This window comes from Physeter macrocephalus, chromosome 15 (genome assembly GCF_002837175.3).
Source record: "Physeter macrocephalus isolate SW-GA chromosome 15, ASM283717v5, whole genome shotgun sequence".
NCBI lineage: Eukaryota > Metazoa > Chordata > Mammalia > Artiodactyla > Physeteridae > Physeter > Physeter macrocephalus.
In genome coordinates, this window is record NC_041228.1 from 11,974,572 (window position 1) to 11,992,897 (window position 18,326).

Below are 18,326 nucleotides of genomic sequence, written 5' to 3' on the forward strand. Positions count from 1 at the left end.
AGGGGCTAGAAAAACTCCACTGTCTGGAGAAACAGAAAGGAAGCTTGTTTTGAGTGGAAAAAAGTCACCAGCCAGAAATGAAAAACCTGGGGCTGTACCATATGTGGTTGTGGAATCTATATTGTTATGAGATATGAGATATGATATGTTATATGAGATATATACGTCATGAGATATGAGAACTCCTCAAGCTGAGAAATTAACATAAAAACTGGCTGCCTACTGTGGGAATCCCTAACACAAACACACAATCACTCCACAAGGATACTTCAACAACCCAGACCTAACAGGACTCCTACAGAAAGAACCCTAGGATGAGTTCACAATTAAATCATATGGACTACTCAGGAAATGAATGACTTTGAGTTGAAAGTAACAGAACCATCTAAAAGAGACTATAAGATAGTATATATATATATTTTTTAAAGTATCATTTTTTCATTTTAACTATTATTTTTAAAAATTTATTTATTTTTGGCTACGTTCGGTCTTCATTGCTGGTCGCAGGCTTTCTCTAGTTGTGGCGAGTGGGGGCTACTCTTCGTGGTAGTGCACGGGCTTCTCATTTTGGTGGCTGCTCTTGTTGCAGAGCACGGGCTCTAGGTGCACGGGCTTCAGTAGTTGTGGCATGTGGGCTCAGTAGTTGTGGCTCATGGGCTCTAGAGTGCAGGCTCAGTAGTTGCGGCACACGGGCTTAGTTGCTCTGTGGCATGTGGGATCTTCCCAGGCCAGGGATTGAACCTGTGTCCCCTGCATTGGCAGGCAGATTCTTAACCACTGTGCCACCAGGGAAGTCCCAAGCCAGTATATTTTCAAATGATTAAAGACTAAAGATGATTCAAAAATGTAATGAAAGATGGAAAAAGAATAGGTTGATTTGAAAAGCTGCCACATGGAAATGAAAATAGTCATTGAAATTAAAATCTAACAAAAGGGCTGACAGACTAGACATAGTGAAAGAGATAATTAGTGAACTGGAAGACAATAATAACAGTTTACGTTTGTTAAGTCCTTAATATGTGCCAGACACTGTTCTGTGTCCTTGCATTAACTCATTTAATCTTCAGAACAAAATTATAAGGAAGGCATTATCATTATCATCTGTATTTTACAGATGAAGAAACTGAGGTGTAATAGTTCAAGCCACTTGCCCAAAGTCACAGAGCTGGTAATGATGGAGCTGGGATTTGACCCCCGGTTGTCTAGTGTAGCCTAGAGTCTGTGTTTGCAATTACTACACTGTAGAAAATCATCAAGAATAAGCACTAAGTGATAAAGAGATGGGAATATGGTAGAGAGGCATGGAGGAGAGAAGGAGAGGGTACTACTTAGGTCTCAGCACAGGGACTAGGGGAGAGGCATCGTTAGAAGACAGAATAATTAGCTGTCCCTTCAGATCTCCTCCAGTCCTTAGGTTCCAAGAACTTGTGACCCTATTGAGGGCAGAAATATTCAAAGAAGGGTAGCAGAGCCTCAGTTTCCACTATAGTGTGAATTGATGGGCTGATGTTTGACAAAGGTCTCTCTGGGGGAAAGAAAAGAAGCCCTGACTGTAGCATTTACCGATGTCTATGGTATAAATACTTCCACCACGACCAAGTTCAAGCTACCGACATAATGTCAGTGAACGTGGCCTGGGGAAGAGATGTGCATAGTTGGCTCTTTGGAGCCAGTCTGAGCCAGCTCAGGAAACCAGTGGGTCTGACATTCATTCTGTTTTAAGCTCTGATCTCTGGGTTGTGCATCCAAGGGGCAGAATTTTCAGGAAGTAGTAGTATCATGTGTAATATCACAGGGTCAGGAAGAGACAGTGGGACAAGAGTGGAGCTCTGCCCCCGCTTTCTTCCCTTGAATTTAAGAAACAAGAAAACATCTTGTGAATGTGTGTGGAGAGACTGGCATCCTTATGACACTGTTGGTGAGAATGAAAGTGAGTCCAAGCTCTTTGAAGGCCATTCAGCACCATCTGCCAACATTTTAAGTGCAAATACTCTTTGACCCCGCAATTCCACTTCAAGGGTTTTATCTTATAAATCTCATCTTTCCTGTAGTTACACATGTGTGTGAAGATGTGTGTAATGTATGTTCACTGCAGCATTGTTTGAAATAGCAAGACCCTGGAAGCAACTGAAATAAATGTATGTCAGGAGAGGATTGATTGAAGGGATTATGGTATATCCTTATAGGAGAATACTGGGCCGTTGTTTAAAATAGTAGGTCATATATACCAAGAAGGAATCATCTCCAGGATGCATTCTTTTTTTTAATATATGTAAATTTATTTATTTTATTTTTGGCTGCGTTAGGTCTTCGTTGCTGCGCGTGGGCTTTCTCTAGTTGTAGTGAGCAGGGGCTACTCTTCCTTGTGGTGCGCGGGCTTCTCATTGTGGTGGCTTCTCTTGTTGCGGAGCATGGCCCTAGGCGCGCGGGCTTCAGTAGTTGTGGCTCGCAGTCTCTAGAGTGCAGGCTCAGTAGTTGTGGCGCACGGGCTTAGTTGCTCCGTGGCATGCGGGATCTTCCCGGAGCAGGGATTGAACCTGTGTCCCCTGCACTGGCAGACGGATTCTTAACCACTGCGCCACCAGGGAAGGCACTGGCAGATGGATTCTTAACCACTGCGCCACCAGGGAAGTCCCCATTCTTTTTTTTTTAATTGAGATGTTCTTTATAGTTGACATATAACACTGTATTAGCTTCAGGTGTACAACATAATGATCCCCTATTTGGATATAATGTGAAATGCTCACCACAGTAAGTCTAGTTAATATGCATCACCATACATAGTTACAACATTTTTTCTTCTTGTGCTGAGGACTTTGCAGATCTACTCTCTTAGCAACTTTCAAATATGGACTGTAGTATTATTAACTATAGTCACCACACTGTACTTTACATCCCCATGATTTATGTACTTTAGAACTGGAAATTTGTACATTTGACCCCCTTTACCCATATTTCCAACTCCCCAACCCCCAGTTCTGGCAACCAGCAATCTGTTCTCTGCATCTATGATTAGGGATTTTTTTGTTTGTTTGTTTTTTAGAGTCCACATGTAAGTGAGATAATACGGTATTTGTCTCTCTCTGACTTATGTCACTTAGCGTAATGCCCTCAGGGTCCGTCCATGTTGTGGCAGATGGCAAGATTTCCTTCTTTTTTATTGCTGAGTAATAGTTCATTATATACATATATATAATAGATCACATTTTCTTTATCCATTTATTCCAGGATGCATTCTTTTTTATTATTAATTAATTTATTTATTTTTGGCTGTGTTGGGTCTTTGTTGCGGTGTGCAGACTTCTCATTGTCGTGGCTTCTCTTGGGGCAGAGCACGGGCCCTAGGCACGCGGGCTTCAGTAGTTGTGGCACATGGCTTCAGTAGTTGTGGCTCGCGGGCTTAGTTGCTCCGCGGCATGTGGGATCTTCCCAGACCAGGGCTTGAACCCGTGTCCCCTGCACTGGCAGGCGGATTCTTAACCATTGTGCCACCAGGGAAGCCCCCCTGTTTAACTTTTGAGGAAAAGCTGAGGCAATGGTGGGTCTGGGGTGGATGGAGGATATCTTACTGTATATCCTTTTTTTAAAAAAAATTTTTACGGAATTCCCTGGCGGTCCAGTGGTTAGGACTCTGCTCTTTCACCGCCAAGGGCACAGGTTCGATTCCTGGTCAGGGTACTAAGATCCCACACGCCGCACAGAGCAACCAAAAAAAAAAAAAAATTTTTTTTTTTTTAGGCATAAACATATGATATGTTTGTTGTTGCTTAAAAACAAACTAATTAACAAAACCTTCACTTTGGGAGCTTTCAACCCAAACCCCTCTTATTTTGGGGGGAGACTGGCAGGTCTCCATGGGGTTGCTGGTCCCCAGCATTTACTGAGCACATGCCAAGTACCAGGCACTTGCCCGTGTTGTCATACGCTGTGGGTCTCTCCATTGTCTGACTCTTCCTGGACTCTAGTAGTGGCCTGGTCAGTGTGTGATGAACAATGATCCCATTTTCAGGAGGAGGGGAGGCAAAGTCTTTGTGGGAAGTCATGTGGCGCGCAAGGAGGAGAAGTGGAATTCAACAGCAATCTTAAACGCGCTTTGTGAACAGAGGGAACCAAGCTGCTTCTTAGCAATCCCAGTTATCTGCAAGGCATCTCAAGCCTCTCTCCCTCCTGCCGTTAATCCCCGGAATCTCTCTTGAGACCACATGGAAGTGTTCTATCAGTGTTAATTTTTCCAGCTCTAAGATTCTTTGCTCTGGAAAGTTGGAGCTGTGTTTCTGGACCAAATGAATCGCTGATGTGTTTAGAAACCACAAAGGCAAGGAGAATTTGTCCTGTGCTGTCCTCCTTTTCTGACTTATTTTATCTTCACAACTCTCCTGTTGAGTTCACATCCTCGAAGATCTAAGAGACACTGGCTCTGTTCACTTAAAAAGAGCGACCTTCAGGGCCTTTCTTAGCAAAATAGATGTTCCCAGAGGTGCTTTCATTGTTGCCCTTGTTGTTTTCAGCAATCAGCCACATTTCTAGCCCATCCTGATACGTTTTATGGAACCAGAGGCTTGCTCTCTCTCTCTCTCTCTCTCTCTCTCTCTCTCTCTCTCTCTCTCTCTCTCTCATCATTTGGTAATAAATTCAGTAAATAGGTTATTCGTCTTGAGAGGGCTGTTGTGATGTTTTTGTTTTTTGTTTTTGTTTTAAATTTATTTAATTTATTTATTTTTGGCTGCATTGGGTCTTCGCTGCTGAGCACGGGCTTTTCTCTAGTTGTGGCGAGCGGGGGCTACTCTTCGTTGTGGCGCACGGGCTCTAGAGGGCAGGCTCAGTAGCTGTGGCGCACGGGACTAGTTGCTCTGCAGCGTGTGGGATCCTCCCAGACCGGGGCTCGAACCCGTGTTCCCTGCATTGGCAGGCAAGTCCTCAACCACTGCGCCACCAGGGAAGCCCCTGTTGTGATGTTTTTGTGATTTGATCAACAGTAATCCAAACGGGCAGGAAAACTGGAGTGAAAACTTAAGTTCATGGAATCAAAATCACAAAACCTGACCTGAATATTATTTAAGAGTGTAACATCATCTGTAACATTGGGATGAAATTCTTGCAAGGGAGGGCTGTTTGACCCTGCTCTCGGCTGTTGCTGTTTTGTGGGCTCATCCAGAGAGCACCCTTTAGTGCTTTAAGTTATCATTGGCCATCCTGCAATGTGGGATGTAGTGGTTTTAGTTGACTGTGAGATGACTGTGTACCAACAGTGTTGACTTCCCCAAACAGTAATTCTATCTGCACTGCCTGAATGAAGGTACAGAGGAAGTTGAAATGATATTTCTTGCGTGAGGCCTGCCCTGACTCCTCCTCTCTGTGCCCCCGTTGCTCTGAGCATTGCTTTGTGTAGTATTTAGTTCAAGCAATTATCTTATTGGCTTTATTTTTTTAATGCCCTTTTGTTGTTATTATTATTTACTTATTTGTTTATTGGCCGCACCGCGCAGCACGCGGAACTTCCCCGACCAGGGATCAAACCCATGGCCCCTGCAGTGAAAGCGTGGAGTCTTAACCACTGGACCGCCAGGAAAGTTCTATTGGCTTTAAATAATTGTAGTTGTAGCTATCTCCACCTCAGACCAAGTGCCAAGAAAGGTGGCCTGGATCCTCTCGCTTCATCTGTTTATAGCCAGCATGCAGCTTATGTCACGGCACTTCAAATTTCATGATTTAGGATTCTTTTGACCTCGTAACAGAACCCCACCTTGAACTGGCTTCCACAGAAAGGGGATTTGCTGGTTTATTTAGCTGCAAAGTCCAGGGATGGAAATGAAGGCATGGAGGCTTAGATGGTGTTGCTAAGGCTTTACACAGGTTTTCTCCATCTCTCAGCGCTGCCCACTATTTCTTTTTGGATTGGCGGCAAGGTATCTGTCAGCAGTTCTAGCAGCAGGGAAGAAAAGGCCGCTTACCCAACAGTTCAACAAAAGTCTTAATGTCTCTGATTGGTCTTACCTGATTGGTGCCTGTTCCTAACCAATCCCTGTGGCCAGGTGAATGAGATGCTCTGACTGGCCACCTTGGATCAAATGTCCGCCCCTTGAAGAAGCTGGGGTCGGGTCTGCACCTCCCAGAGCCCAAGAACTGAGAATGAGGGAAGGCAGATGTTCCCTGACAAAATCTGGGAACCGTTTGTGAACGGGGGTTAGGCGAAAGCAAGGATGTCCAATATAGTAGGTTTTTAATCAGTGTTTACCCAGTGAGTGAATTAACAGATAAATGAGCAAACAAGAGCTGCTGCGGATTCTGTGAGCTGTTTATATGTTACCCGGAGTGGGGTTTTAACAGATGGAGCCTTTGCAGAGAGGAGGATAAAAGAGAGCCTTGAAATCAAGTCATGTAAGGATGACATTAAATTAGCTGAGATACTTAACAAGAAATAGGAGACATATGATGGCTGTTTCCGAATGTCTGAAGGGTGTTCACGGGGACGAAACGTTTGCTGGGTTCCTACTTTGTGTCATAGGTTCTAGGCTAGATGCTTTAATTGCCATCACCCTACTTTCCTTTTCATTTTATTTTTATTAGACCACCAATTTGTTCATTATAGAAAATCCAAAAATGCACAAAAAGAGAGAAAAATAAAAGTCCTTCCATAATCTAACTACCTAGGGCTAATTGCTATTAATATTTTGGTGTATATTCTCTCAATCTTTTCTCCCTGTTTTACAGATGCATTTAAAAATTCTTATCTAATCTTGATAGTTGTGTTTGTCAGAGAGAAACTGGCTTAGAGAGTTTAGGAACTTGCCTGAGGTCCCAGGAGTAGGCACTAGAATTCTAGGACCAGAATTTGCTCCACACCTGTGAGCCTCAGAAGCCCTCTCTCATTCCCTGGTCTTTGATTTACCTGCTGCATAACCAGCAGTCTGTGTACTAACTAACAGGGTTTTACTACAGTTCTATTCGAGGATCTCGATTTCATCCCTCTTTGCTTATCCACACGTTCATCTTTATTCAGGTACTCAGGAAATATTTCATTGGGTGTTTTGTGGGTGCTGGAGGTAGCCCAGTGAATGGAGCAAGGCTGCTGCCCCTCTTGGAGCTGACAGTTGAGCTGAGTTCTGCATCACTGTAAATGGTTGAATTAACAGCCTCTAGGGATGTGCAGATCTGGGATACTGCCAATTGCACGAGTCTCACACCTCTTTTAGGAAGCAACCAGCAAAGCCAAAAGGAAGCACCATAGCCAGAAAGCTGGACAACCTAGTTTTATATCTGCCTTCTGCCCAAGACCCCTCTCCTAAAGGGAGTGGGTTTGTGTCGAAGGATGGGAGGCTCAGGGTGTGTGTTACCTGTCCCAAGGCTGGCTCTGTGGAGTGATCTGGGGTGCGGCCCACCGTCATGTACATATGATGACTCTATCTTCTGAGCTCCGGATCAGAACCCATAGTATGAAGCAGGGTTAGCTGAATGGAAGGAGGGAAGTACATATTTCCTGAATATGGCCTGTCCTAAGTGCTTTCACATGGCCCTTCTTGCTCAGGAAGATGGGTATTATTAGTCTCATTCTACAGGGGAGGAAGCTGAAGTTCGTTTGGAGTTTTGACTTGCGCTCAGGCCTATCCGATGGCTCCAAATGGTACGAGCTTCCTCTTCATGCTCCTCTGATAGAGACACATCTGGGGAGTGGGGCTCTGGAAGGTTCTGAAGCCCCAGGTGCTTTGGTTTCATTCCATTCACTTATTTTGAAAAGTATTTATTGAGGACCAGGGTCCAGAAACTCTGTCAGGCGCTGGGATACGGGATGACCAAGACCAGTGAGGGCTCCTGCTCCTTGGGAACTTGAAGTCTGAGTTAAGTCACTGGAAGAACGATGATGTTTCTGCACAATTCTTTGTTCAGTGATTCATTCAGGCTTGCAAGAGGGTGTATTAGGCTGCTTTGAGTTGCAAGGGACAGAAAACCCAGTTCAAATTGGATAATTGATAGAAGCAGTTGAATGGTTCACATAACCAAAAAATGGAGAGGTAATGTAGCTCTCAGGCACACTTTGATCAGGGCTCCAGCTTCCTCTTTTTGTGGTTCTCTTGGGTCTGCACTTCTGTCTGTTGGCTCTATTCTCTGGTGACTCCCTTCATAATAGTGAGAGGGCTGCCAGCAGGGCTTCTGTATTGTTCAGCACCAGGAGACACCACGTAGAATACACGTACGTGCTCGAAGAAGTACAGAGGAGAGCTGTCCAGTGTGGTGGCCTGGCTGCTGGTACCTCTCAGAACGCACGCTTGCTTGTTTACATCCAGGGAAGAAAGACCTACCATCTCTCCCCAGAGCCATTGAACAAAATTTCTGAGCTTCCCTCGGATTGGATCGTCTCGGGACACGCTCTATCTCTCAACCAATCACGGTGGCAGAGGAAATGGAATAACACTGATTGGCTTAGACCATTCCAGACCCACCCCTGGAATTGGAGATGAGGTCTGAATGAATGAGGGATGCTGCTTGGTGGGAGAGGAGTGGAACAGATGTTAAAGAAGCAATTGCGCTCTCTAAGGGGCAGCGTTTAGTATCTGGGTATAGAAAGATGAGTAAGGCATTGTCCCTTCTCTTAAAAAGCTCCCATTCTAGTGAGCTTCCTGAGAGTTTGGCAGCGATCAGAGGAAGGAGTGTTTACATTGTTGAAGGCTAGGCACGTTACATGTTTTCTCAGTTCTTATAATGCTCTTGTCAAGCAGGTATTTCCATTTTACAGGTGAACAAACAAGTTCAGAGAGGTTAAGTGGCTTGCTGGCAATTGCACACCTAGGAGAGGAAAGCAAGGTGTTTTGAGACTGTGGGTCCCACATTTCTTCCTCTCCTTTTTTAGATGTAGTGAAAATAGATTAACAAAGACCCTAGAGAGCTTCGTCTAATGACTCTTCCACAATAAGCAGGGCCTTGGGAGTAGTTATTGCTTTTCATTTCAGGCTTTTATTAGAGGGATCCTGCCTGCTTTTTTTCTTTAAGTCTAAATGGGAGGAAAACCCCTCTCCCTGGTCCAGATAAGCAACAGATAATTGAATGAGCTTCTGAGAAAAGCAGAACCATTGTTAGCTCACAATGCATCAGGAGAGATGGTTGCATTCAGATAATTTTACAAAAATGATTTCTCTCTCCTTTTGACTTTGCTGCCTGAGGCCTCCATTTGGTTTTAAAATAATAGAGTAACTATTATGTAATCGTATACAATGCTTCCTCCTCCTGGGCCCCAAGTTAACGCGAGTGTTCACAACACAGAATACATTTTTTGGTAAAGAGTTTATGTAAAGCCAGAGTGATTCCTAAATTAAACGGCCCAAACAAGGGCAAACAAGTTGGATTTTTAGTTTTCTCCAGACTCTGCAGAGCCTCAGCATCCAACAGAGCAGGAGATGATTTTGCTTGTGTGCTGGTGGCGAAATGTCTGTGTTCATAGTGTTGCCTGCACCCAGCGAGCATGTCTTGTGCTTTGCTGCCAGGTGAAAGGCCCTTGTTTTGTTCATAGATCTCCTGATCTCACTTGCACCCCAGCAGACGTAATTTCATCCTGAGAGAAAGGAACAAAAAGAGGGAAATCAAAATGATGGTTGGTAAACACTTGACCCATAAGGTTTTCAACTTAGATGCTGTACTTTTTGAGTTTCTGCGTCTGCTTTTCACTTCTTTTTAGGTAATTAGTGATGATAATGGATTTACCTATCCACATTTCTCTTCAGTTGGCTACTATGTTTTGGGTCTTGGGGATCGAGAATTAACAAACTCACTGTCTCAGTTACTAATAGCTTTTGGTGGCTCTCCTTTGACCAGATGTCCTCCCAATCTGTCTCCACTAGTATAATTTTTTGGCTCTGATTTACTATGGGCCTGGCAAACGTGTGAAAGTAAAGAGGAAACAAGGTCTGAGGGTAAACTGCATAGGCCTCAGTGTCGGGTAAAGACCAGAAAAACGTGGTTGCTGGGCTCGTCTAGTTGACCCTGAACGGTGCCCAGCGCAGTTGTTGTTATAGGGTTAATATTTAGGGGCTATTTGTTGCCACTCATAACCTCACTGACCCGAATGATATGAACACCACTGTCATAAAGGCGGCTGGATTTATGGAACTTGGGAGCAGACCAGCTGGTGTGTGTACATAGGGACATATGTGTCTGTATAGATGTGAATCTTGCTGCTTCTATGATGGTGGTTCCTGCAATGTGGGATGTAGTGGTTTTAGTTGACTGTGAGATGACTGTGTACCAACAGTGTTGACTTCCCCAAACAGTAATTCTATCTGCACTGCCTGAATGAAGGTACAGAGGAAGTTGAAATGATATTTCTTGCGTGAGGCCTGCCCTGACTCCTCCTCTCTGTGCCCCCGTTGCTCTGAGCATTGCTTTGTGTAGTATTTAGTTCAAGCAATTATCTTATTGGCTTTATTTTTTTAATGCCCTTTTGTTGTTATTATTATTTACTTATTTGTTTATTGGCCGCACCGCGCAGCACGCGGAACTTCCCCGACCAGGGATCAAACCCATGGCCCCTGCAGTGAAAGCGTGGAGTCTTAACCACTGGACCGCCAGGAAAGTTCTATTGGCTTTAAATAATTGTAGTTGTAGCTATCTCCACCTCAGACCAAGTGCCAAGAAAGGTGGCCTGGATCCTCTCGCTTCATCTGTTTATAGCCAGCATGCAGCTTATGTCACGGCACTTCAAATTTCATGATTTAGGATTCTTTTGACCTCGTAACAGAACCCCACCTTGAACTGGCTTCCACAGAAAGGGGATTTGCTGGTTTATTTAGCTGCAAAGTCCAGGGATGGAAATGAAGGCATGGAGGCTTAGATGGTGTTGCTAAGGCTTTACACAGGTTTTCTCCATCTCTCAGCGCTGCCCACTATTTCTTTTTGGATTGGCGGCAAGGTATCTGTCAGCAGTTCTAGCAGCAGGGAAGAAAAGGCCGCTTACCCAACAGTTCAACAAAAGTCTTAATGTCTCTGATTGGTCTTACCTGATTGGTGCCTGTTCCTAACCAATCCCTGTGGCCAGGTGAATGAGATGCTCTGACTGGCCACCTTGGATCAAATGTCCGCCCCTTGAAGAAGCTGGGGTCGGGTCTGCACCTCCCAGAGCCCAAGAACTGAGAATGAGGGAAGGCAGATGTTCCCTGACAAAATCTGGGAACCGTTTGTGAACGGGGGTTAGGCGAAAGCAAGGATGTCCAATATAGTAGGTTTTTAATCAGTGTTTACCCAGTGAGTGAATTAACAGATAAATGAGCAAACAAGAGCTGCTGCGGATTCTGTGAGCTGTTTATATGTTACCCGGAGTGGGGTTTTAACAGATGGAGCCTTTGCAGAGAGGAGGATAAAAGAGAGCCTTGAAATCAAGTCATGTAAGGATGACATTAAATTAGCTGAGATACTTAACAAGAAATAGGAGACATATGATGGCTGTTTCCAAATGTCTGAAGGGTGTTCACGGGGACGAAACGTTTGCTGGGTTCCTACTTTGTGTCATAGGTTCTAGGCTAGATGCTTTAATTGCCATCACCCTACTTTCCTTTTCATTTTATTTTTATTAGACCACCAATTTGTTCATTATAGAAAATCCAAAAATGCACAAAAAGAGAGAAAAATAAAAGTCCTTCCATAATCTAACTACCTAGGGCTAATTGCTATTAATATTTTGGTGTATATTCTCTCAATCTTTTCTCCCTGTTTTACAGATGCATTTAAAAATTCTTATCTAATCTTGATAGTTGTGTTTGTCAGAGAGAAACTGGCTTAGAGAGTTTAGGAACTTGCCTGAGGTCCCAGGAGTAGGCACTAGAATTCTAGGACCAGAATTTGCTCCACACCTGTGAGCCTCAGAAGCCCTCTCTCATTCCCTGGTCTTTGATTTACCTGCTGCATAACCAGCAGTCTGTGTACTAACTAACAGGGTTTTACTACAGTTCTATTCGAGGATCTCGATTTCATCCCTCTTTGCTTATCCACACGTTCATCTTTATTCAGGTACTCAGGAAATATTTCATTGGGTGTTTTGTGGGTGCTGGAGGTAGCCCAGTGAATGGAGCAAGGCTGCTGCCCCTCTTGGAGCTGACAGTTGAGCTGAGTTCTGCATCACTGTAAATGGTTGAATTAACAGCCTCTAGGGATGTGCAGATCTGGGATACTGCCAATTGCACGAGTCTCACACCTCTTTTAGGAAGCAACCAGCAAAGCCAAAAGGAAGCACCATAGCCAGAAAGCTGGACAACCTAGTTTTATATCTGCCTTCTGCCCAAGACCCCTCTCCTAAAGGGAGTGGGTTTGTGTCGAAGGATGGGAGGCTCAGGGTGTGTGTTACCTGTCCCAAGGCTGGCTCTGTGGAGTGATCTGGGGTGCGGCCCACCGTCATGTACATATGATGACTCTATCTTCTCAGCTCCGGATCAGAACCCATAGTATGAAGCAGGGTTAGCTGAATGGAAGGAGGGAAGTACATATTTCCTGAATATGGCCTGTCCTAAGTGCTTTCACATGGCCCTTCTTGCTCAGGAAGATGGGTATTATTAGTCTCATTCTACAGGGGAGGAAGCTGAAGTTCGTTTGGAGTTTTGACTTGCGCTCAGGCCTATCCGATGGCTCCAAATGGTACGAGCTTCCTCTTCATGCTCCTCTGATAGAGACACATCTGGGGAGTGGGGCTCTGGAAGGTTCTGAAGCCCCAGGTGCTTTGGTTTCATTCCATTCACTTATTTTGAAAAGTATTTATTGAGGACCAGGGTCCAGAAACTCTGTCAGGCGCTGGGATACGGGATGACCAAGACCAGTGAGGGCTCCTGCTCCTTGGGAACTTGAAGTCTGAGTTAAGTCACTGGAAGAACGATGATGTTTCTGCACAATTCTTTGTTCAGTGATTCATTCAGGCTTGCAAGAGGGTGTATTAGGCTGCTTTGAGTTGCAAGGGACAGAAAACCCAGTTCAAATTGGATAATTGATAGAAGCAGTTGAATGGTTCACATAACCAAAAAATGGAGAGGTAATGTAGCTCTCAGGCACACTTTGATCAGGGCTCCAGCTTCCTCTTTTTGTGGTTCTCTTGGGTCTGCACTTCTGTCTGTTGGCTCTATTCTCTGGTGACTCCCTTCATAATAGTGAGAGGGCTGCCAGCAGGGCTTCTGTATTGTTCAGCACCAGGAGACACCACGTAGAATACACGTACGTGCTCGAAGAAGTACAGAGGAGAGCTGTCCAGTGTGGTGGCCTGGCTGCTGGTACCTCTCAGAACGCACGCTTGCTTGTTTACATCCAGGGAAGAAAGACCTACCATCTCTCCCCAGAGCCATTGAACAAAATTTCTGAGCTTCCCTCGGATTGGATCGTCTCGGGACACGCTCTATCTCTCAACCAATCACGGTGGCAGAGGAAATGGAATAACACTGATTGGCTTAGACCATTCCAGACCCACCCCTGGAATTGGAGATGAGGTCTGAATGAATGAGGGATGCTGCTTGGTGGGAGAGGAGTGGAACAGATGTTAAAGAAGCAATTGCGCTCTCTAAGGGGCAGCGTTTAGTATCTGGGTATAGAAAGATGAGTAAGGCATTGTCCCTTCTCTTAAAAAGCTCCCATTCTAGTGAGCTTCCTGAGAGTTTGGCAGCGATCAGAGGAAGGAGTGTTTACATTGTTGAAGGCTAGGCACGTTACATGTTTTCTCAGTTCTTATAATGCTCTTGTCAAGCAGGTATTTCCATTTTACAGGTGAACAAACAAGTTCAGAGAGGTTAAGTGGCTTGCTGGCAATTGCACACCTAGGAGAGGAAAGCAAGGTGTTTTGAGACTGTGGGTCCCACATTTCTTCCTCTCCTTTTTTAGATGTAGTGAAAATAGATTAACAAAGACCCTAGAGAGCTTCCTCTAATGACTCTTCCACAATAAGCAGGGCCTTGGGAGTAGTTATTGCTTTTCATTTCAGGCTTTTATTAGAGGGATCCTGCCTGCTTTTTTTCTTTAAGTCTAAATGGGAGGAAAACCCCTCTCCCTGGTCCAGATAAGCAACAGATAATTGAATGAGCTTCTGAGAAAAGCAGAACCATTGTTAGCTCACAATGCATCAGGAGAGATGGTTGCATTCAGATAATTTTACAAAAATGATTTCTCTCTCCTTTTGACTTTGCTGCCTGAGGCCTCCATTTGGTTTTAAAATAATAGAGTAACTATTATGTAATCGTATACAATGCTTCCTCCTCCTGGGCCCCAAGTTAACGCGAGTGTTCACAACACAGAATACATTTTTTGGTAAAGAGTTTATGTAAAGCCAGAGTGATTCCTAAATTAAACGGCCCAAACAAGGGCAAACAAGTTGGATTTTTAGTTTTCTCCAGACTCTGCAGAGCCTCAGCATCCAACAGAGCAGGAGATGATTTTGCTTGTGTGCTGGTGGCGAAATGTCTGTGTTCATAGTGTTGCCTGCACCCAGCGAGCATGTCTTGTGCTTTGCTGCCAGGTGAAAGGCCCTTGTTTTGTTCATAGATCTCCTGATCTCACTTGCACCCCAGCAGACGTAATTTCATCCTGAGAGAAAGGAACAAAAAGAGGGAAATCAAAATGATGGTTGGTAAACACTTGACCCATAAGGTTTTCAACTTAGATGCTGTACTTTTTGAGTTTCTGCGTCTGCTTTTCACTTCTTTTTAGGTAATTAGTGATGATAATGGATTTACCTATCCACATTTCTCTTCAGTTGGCTACTATGTTTTGGGTCTTGGGGATCGAGAATTAACAAACTCACTGTCTCAGTTACTAATAGCTTTTGGTGGCTCTCCTTTGACCAGATGTCCTCCCAATCTGTCTCCACTAGTATAATTTTTTGGCTCTGATTTACTATGGGCCTGGCAAACGTGTGAAAGTAAAGAGGAAACAAGGTCTGAGGGTAAACTGCATAGGCCTCAGTGTCGGGTAAAGACCAGAAAAACGTGGTTGCTGGGCTCGTCTAGTTGACCCTGAACGGTGCCCAGCGCAGTTGTTGTTATAGGGTTAATATTTAGGGGCTATTTGTTGCCACTCATAACCTCACTGACCCGAATGATATGAACACCACTGTCATAAAGGCGGCTGGATTTATGGAACTTGGGAGCAGACCAGCTGGTGTGTGTACATAGGGACATATGTGTCTGTATAGATGTGAATCTTGCTGCTTCTATGATGGTGGTTCTCGAACTTGTCTGCACATTAGAATCACCTGGGGAGCTTTCAGAATTCCAAAGCCAGGGCAACACGCTAGATGCATTAATTCACTGACTAGGACATATGTGTCTGTATAGATGTGAATCTTGCTGCTTCTATGATGGTGGTTTCTCGAACTTGTCTGCACATTAGAATCACCTGGGGAGCTTTCAGAATTCCAAAGCCAGGGCAACACGCTAGATGCATTAATTCACTGACTCTGGGGCTGGGACACAAGCACTGGTAGTTTTTAAGCTCTCCAGGTGATTCCAATATGCCGATGAGTAAAGGAACCACTGGTGTATGAGAATTATAATGATAACATCATCATCATCATTTGAAGATGAGTAGGGATAATGGTAACGACAAGGGGTACTAGCCACCATTATCATTTACCAACTGCTGCCTATAAGCTAGGCAGTGTCCTGAGTGTCTAACAAACAGGATCACATCCAGTCCGCACGGCAGCCCTGCAAGACAGCTTTATAGGTGGTTGGATAAAGAAAGGAGGGGGTCATGTCTTTGAAACTTATGTAAGCTACAGAGTTGCTTAATCCAGAGTGTCAGGTAAGTCTACAAAGATGGAGTTGTTGGGTTCCTCGTGTTGATCCCAGAGTGACCAGTGTGGTCATCATTGGAGTTGAGATTTAGGGCTTGTTTGTTACCACAGAGTAACCTGGCCCATCCTGACAGATGCAGCCATCCTTTTAATAACCACAGTGGATTCAGGAGTTGATATGCAAAAGCACATTTTTCAAAATTATAAATTGAGGGGGAGTTTATTTTGGCTTGTGGCCTTGGAAAGAGAAATGAGTGTAGTAAACCAGGCTATTAATCTTGGGTTGGTTGATTCGTCCATCAAAATCAATTCATGGAATCAGGTGAAATAAGTTAATAAAACATTACCTTGTATTTCTGTAGCTCTTTTCTCAATGGAAGTTTCTAATTTAATTTAATTTTATTTTTGGCTGTGTTGGGTCTTTGTTGCTGCACGCGGGCTTTCCTCTGATCGCGGCGAGCCGGGGCTACTCTTCGTTGCGGTGCGCGGGCTTCTCATGCGGTGGCTTCTCTTGTTGCGGAGCACGGGCTCTAGGCGCGCGGGCTTCAGTAGTTGTGGCACGTGGGCTCAGTAGTTGTGGCTCTCGGGCTCTAGAGCGCAGGCTCAGTAGTTGTGGCGCACGGGCTTTGTTGCTCCGCAGCATGTGTGATCTTCCCGGCCCAGGGCTCGAACCCATGTCCCCTGCCTTGGCAGGCGGATTCTTAACCACTGCGCCACCAGGCAAGCCCCACTTGTTTCTTTATCCGTCTGTACATGTCTCCTAACTTTTTTTTTCTACCTTGGAAGAGATTTGTGAGTAATGAAGGGCCAAATAAGGGTAATGTTTTAATTGACCTTGTTTACCCTGGAAGATCACACCAGATACCACACTGAATGTTACACACTGCTTATTAGTAGAGATTTTTTTGCAGGACTCTGTTGACGCCTCAGTGATCCAGACTAACCTTTGGAAACAAACTCAGCAGTTCTCTGACAGTGTAGACGGGAACCCGTGTGATCCTCACTCTGGGCCCAGAGTCCAGGCCTGGGGGGCTGTGCTCCTGTGGGCCCCCTCTGGACCTGTCTTGGGCCCCTCCACTTTCTAAAGAGCAAAATGTTAGATAAAGGTCAATTCCGAGGTTCTTTCCATGTCTAAAATTAGGTGATTAATTCAGAAACTCTGATGCAGGCACTCATTAATACAAGTGACCCATTAAATAAAAATGTTAAATAAAATGCTGAAATGGACACCACAGACATTTCTCCAAGTCTGTGGGTTCAGACAAGACCAGAGCTGGGGCATGGTAGCATTCCGCTCTCTTCTTCTGTGCATTAAAACTGAGGAGGGATGCTGTCTCTTTAAACCTGTCTTCTAACATGAAACCAGCACCAGGATTTTAGAGAGGAAGCTAGCTGAACCAGTTAAGCTTCTTCTTAACTTGGACCATATTGGTTCTCTCTTGGAAAGGTTTTCTCTTTTCTTTTTTTTTCTTTTTTTTAACCTTATGCAATATCTTTTCTTCTGTAGCCCCCAAATTCGAAACTGTGAGAATCTAACCTCTTTCCAGGCTCTTAGCTCCTGTTTGACTTATCCTCATTGTACTGTCTAAAGCTCTGTATTTCAACTATTGGGTCACACAGCTAATGACCTTATCATTTTGGCTACTTTGGGGAGGGCTTAAATCTCACCTTCTTAAGCTGCTTATCCAATTCCCTGGTTCCAGGGCTGTGGCCATGTTGGGGGTTCAGAGTAGGGTAAAGGCCCTAGGCCTGGGTTAACTCAGGCTGGACCCATGCCATCTCTTTGACAAGCTGCAACAGTTTGAGTGCATGCCTTGTACCAGGCATGGTGCCCGGCTCTGTGCTAGCCCTGGGATACAGCGATGACAAAACAGGATGGCTTCTGCCCTGCTGGAGCTCACAGTATTCAGGGGAGTACACAAATCACCATACAATTACAATTATGTTATGTGCTGGAAACAAGGAACACGGGTCCCAAGAGCTCTCCCAGCTGGGGATCTGACCTGCTTCGCTCAAAGTTCAAAGGCATGGCCGTGATGAACAGCTCAAGCGAGCAGGAGGCATTCAGAGTAGCATGTGATCCCAAAGGCAAGACAGGACCAGGTGAAGGGTTCAAGATTGAGTCCACAAACAACACTAGGGGCCCAGTGATTTGATAAAGTTCAGGACAAGGCTGGACATCTCCTCCCTGTCCCCTCCCCTTGGACTCCCCCAAACCAAAAGGAATGATTCTTTCCCTTTAATTTTCCAGGCCATTTGTCTGTATCAATTTCTTTGGCAGTTGTGTGTTGCTTTGTATTGTAATAAGGTAGTGTGTCTTTCATCCCCTGGAAGGGAAGGCTGTTTCCTGTACTCTGTGTGTTCCCCCCAGTGTGTGACCCTGGATGGAATTGTCCATCAATTGGTTCATGAAAGACCTATGGTTTACCAGTTAACCATAGTATGTGGGCCTCATTCTTCTTGCATCCACAACAGCAGCTCAAAAGAAGGCTCAGGGGCTTCCCTGGTGGCGCAGCGGTTGAGAGTCCACCTGCCGATGCAGGGGACGCGGGTTCGTGCCCCGGTCCGGGAAGATCCCACA

General features: G+C 44.8%; 1 protein-coding gene across 4 annotated transcripts in view; it reads left to right on the forward strand.

Annotated features, from left to right (window-relative positions):
- CYRIB (CYFIP related Rac1 interactor B) overlaps positions 1-18,326 on the forward strand; it is a 162,125-nt gene that overhangs the window by 42,637 nt on the left and 101,162 nt on the right. The window lies entirely within an intron of this gene.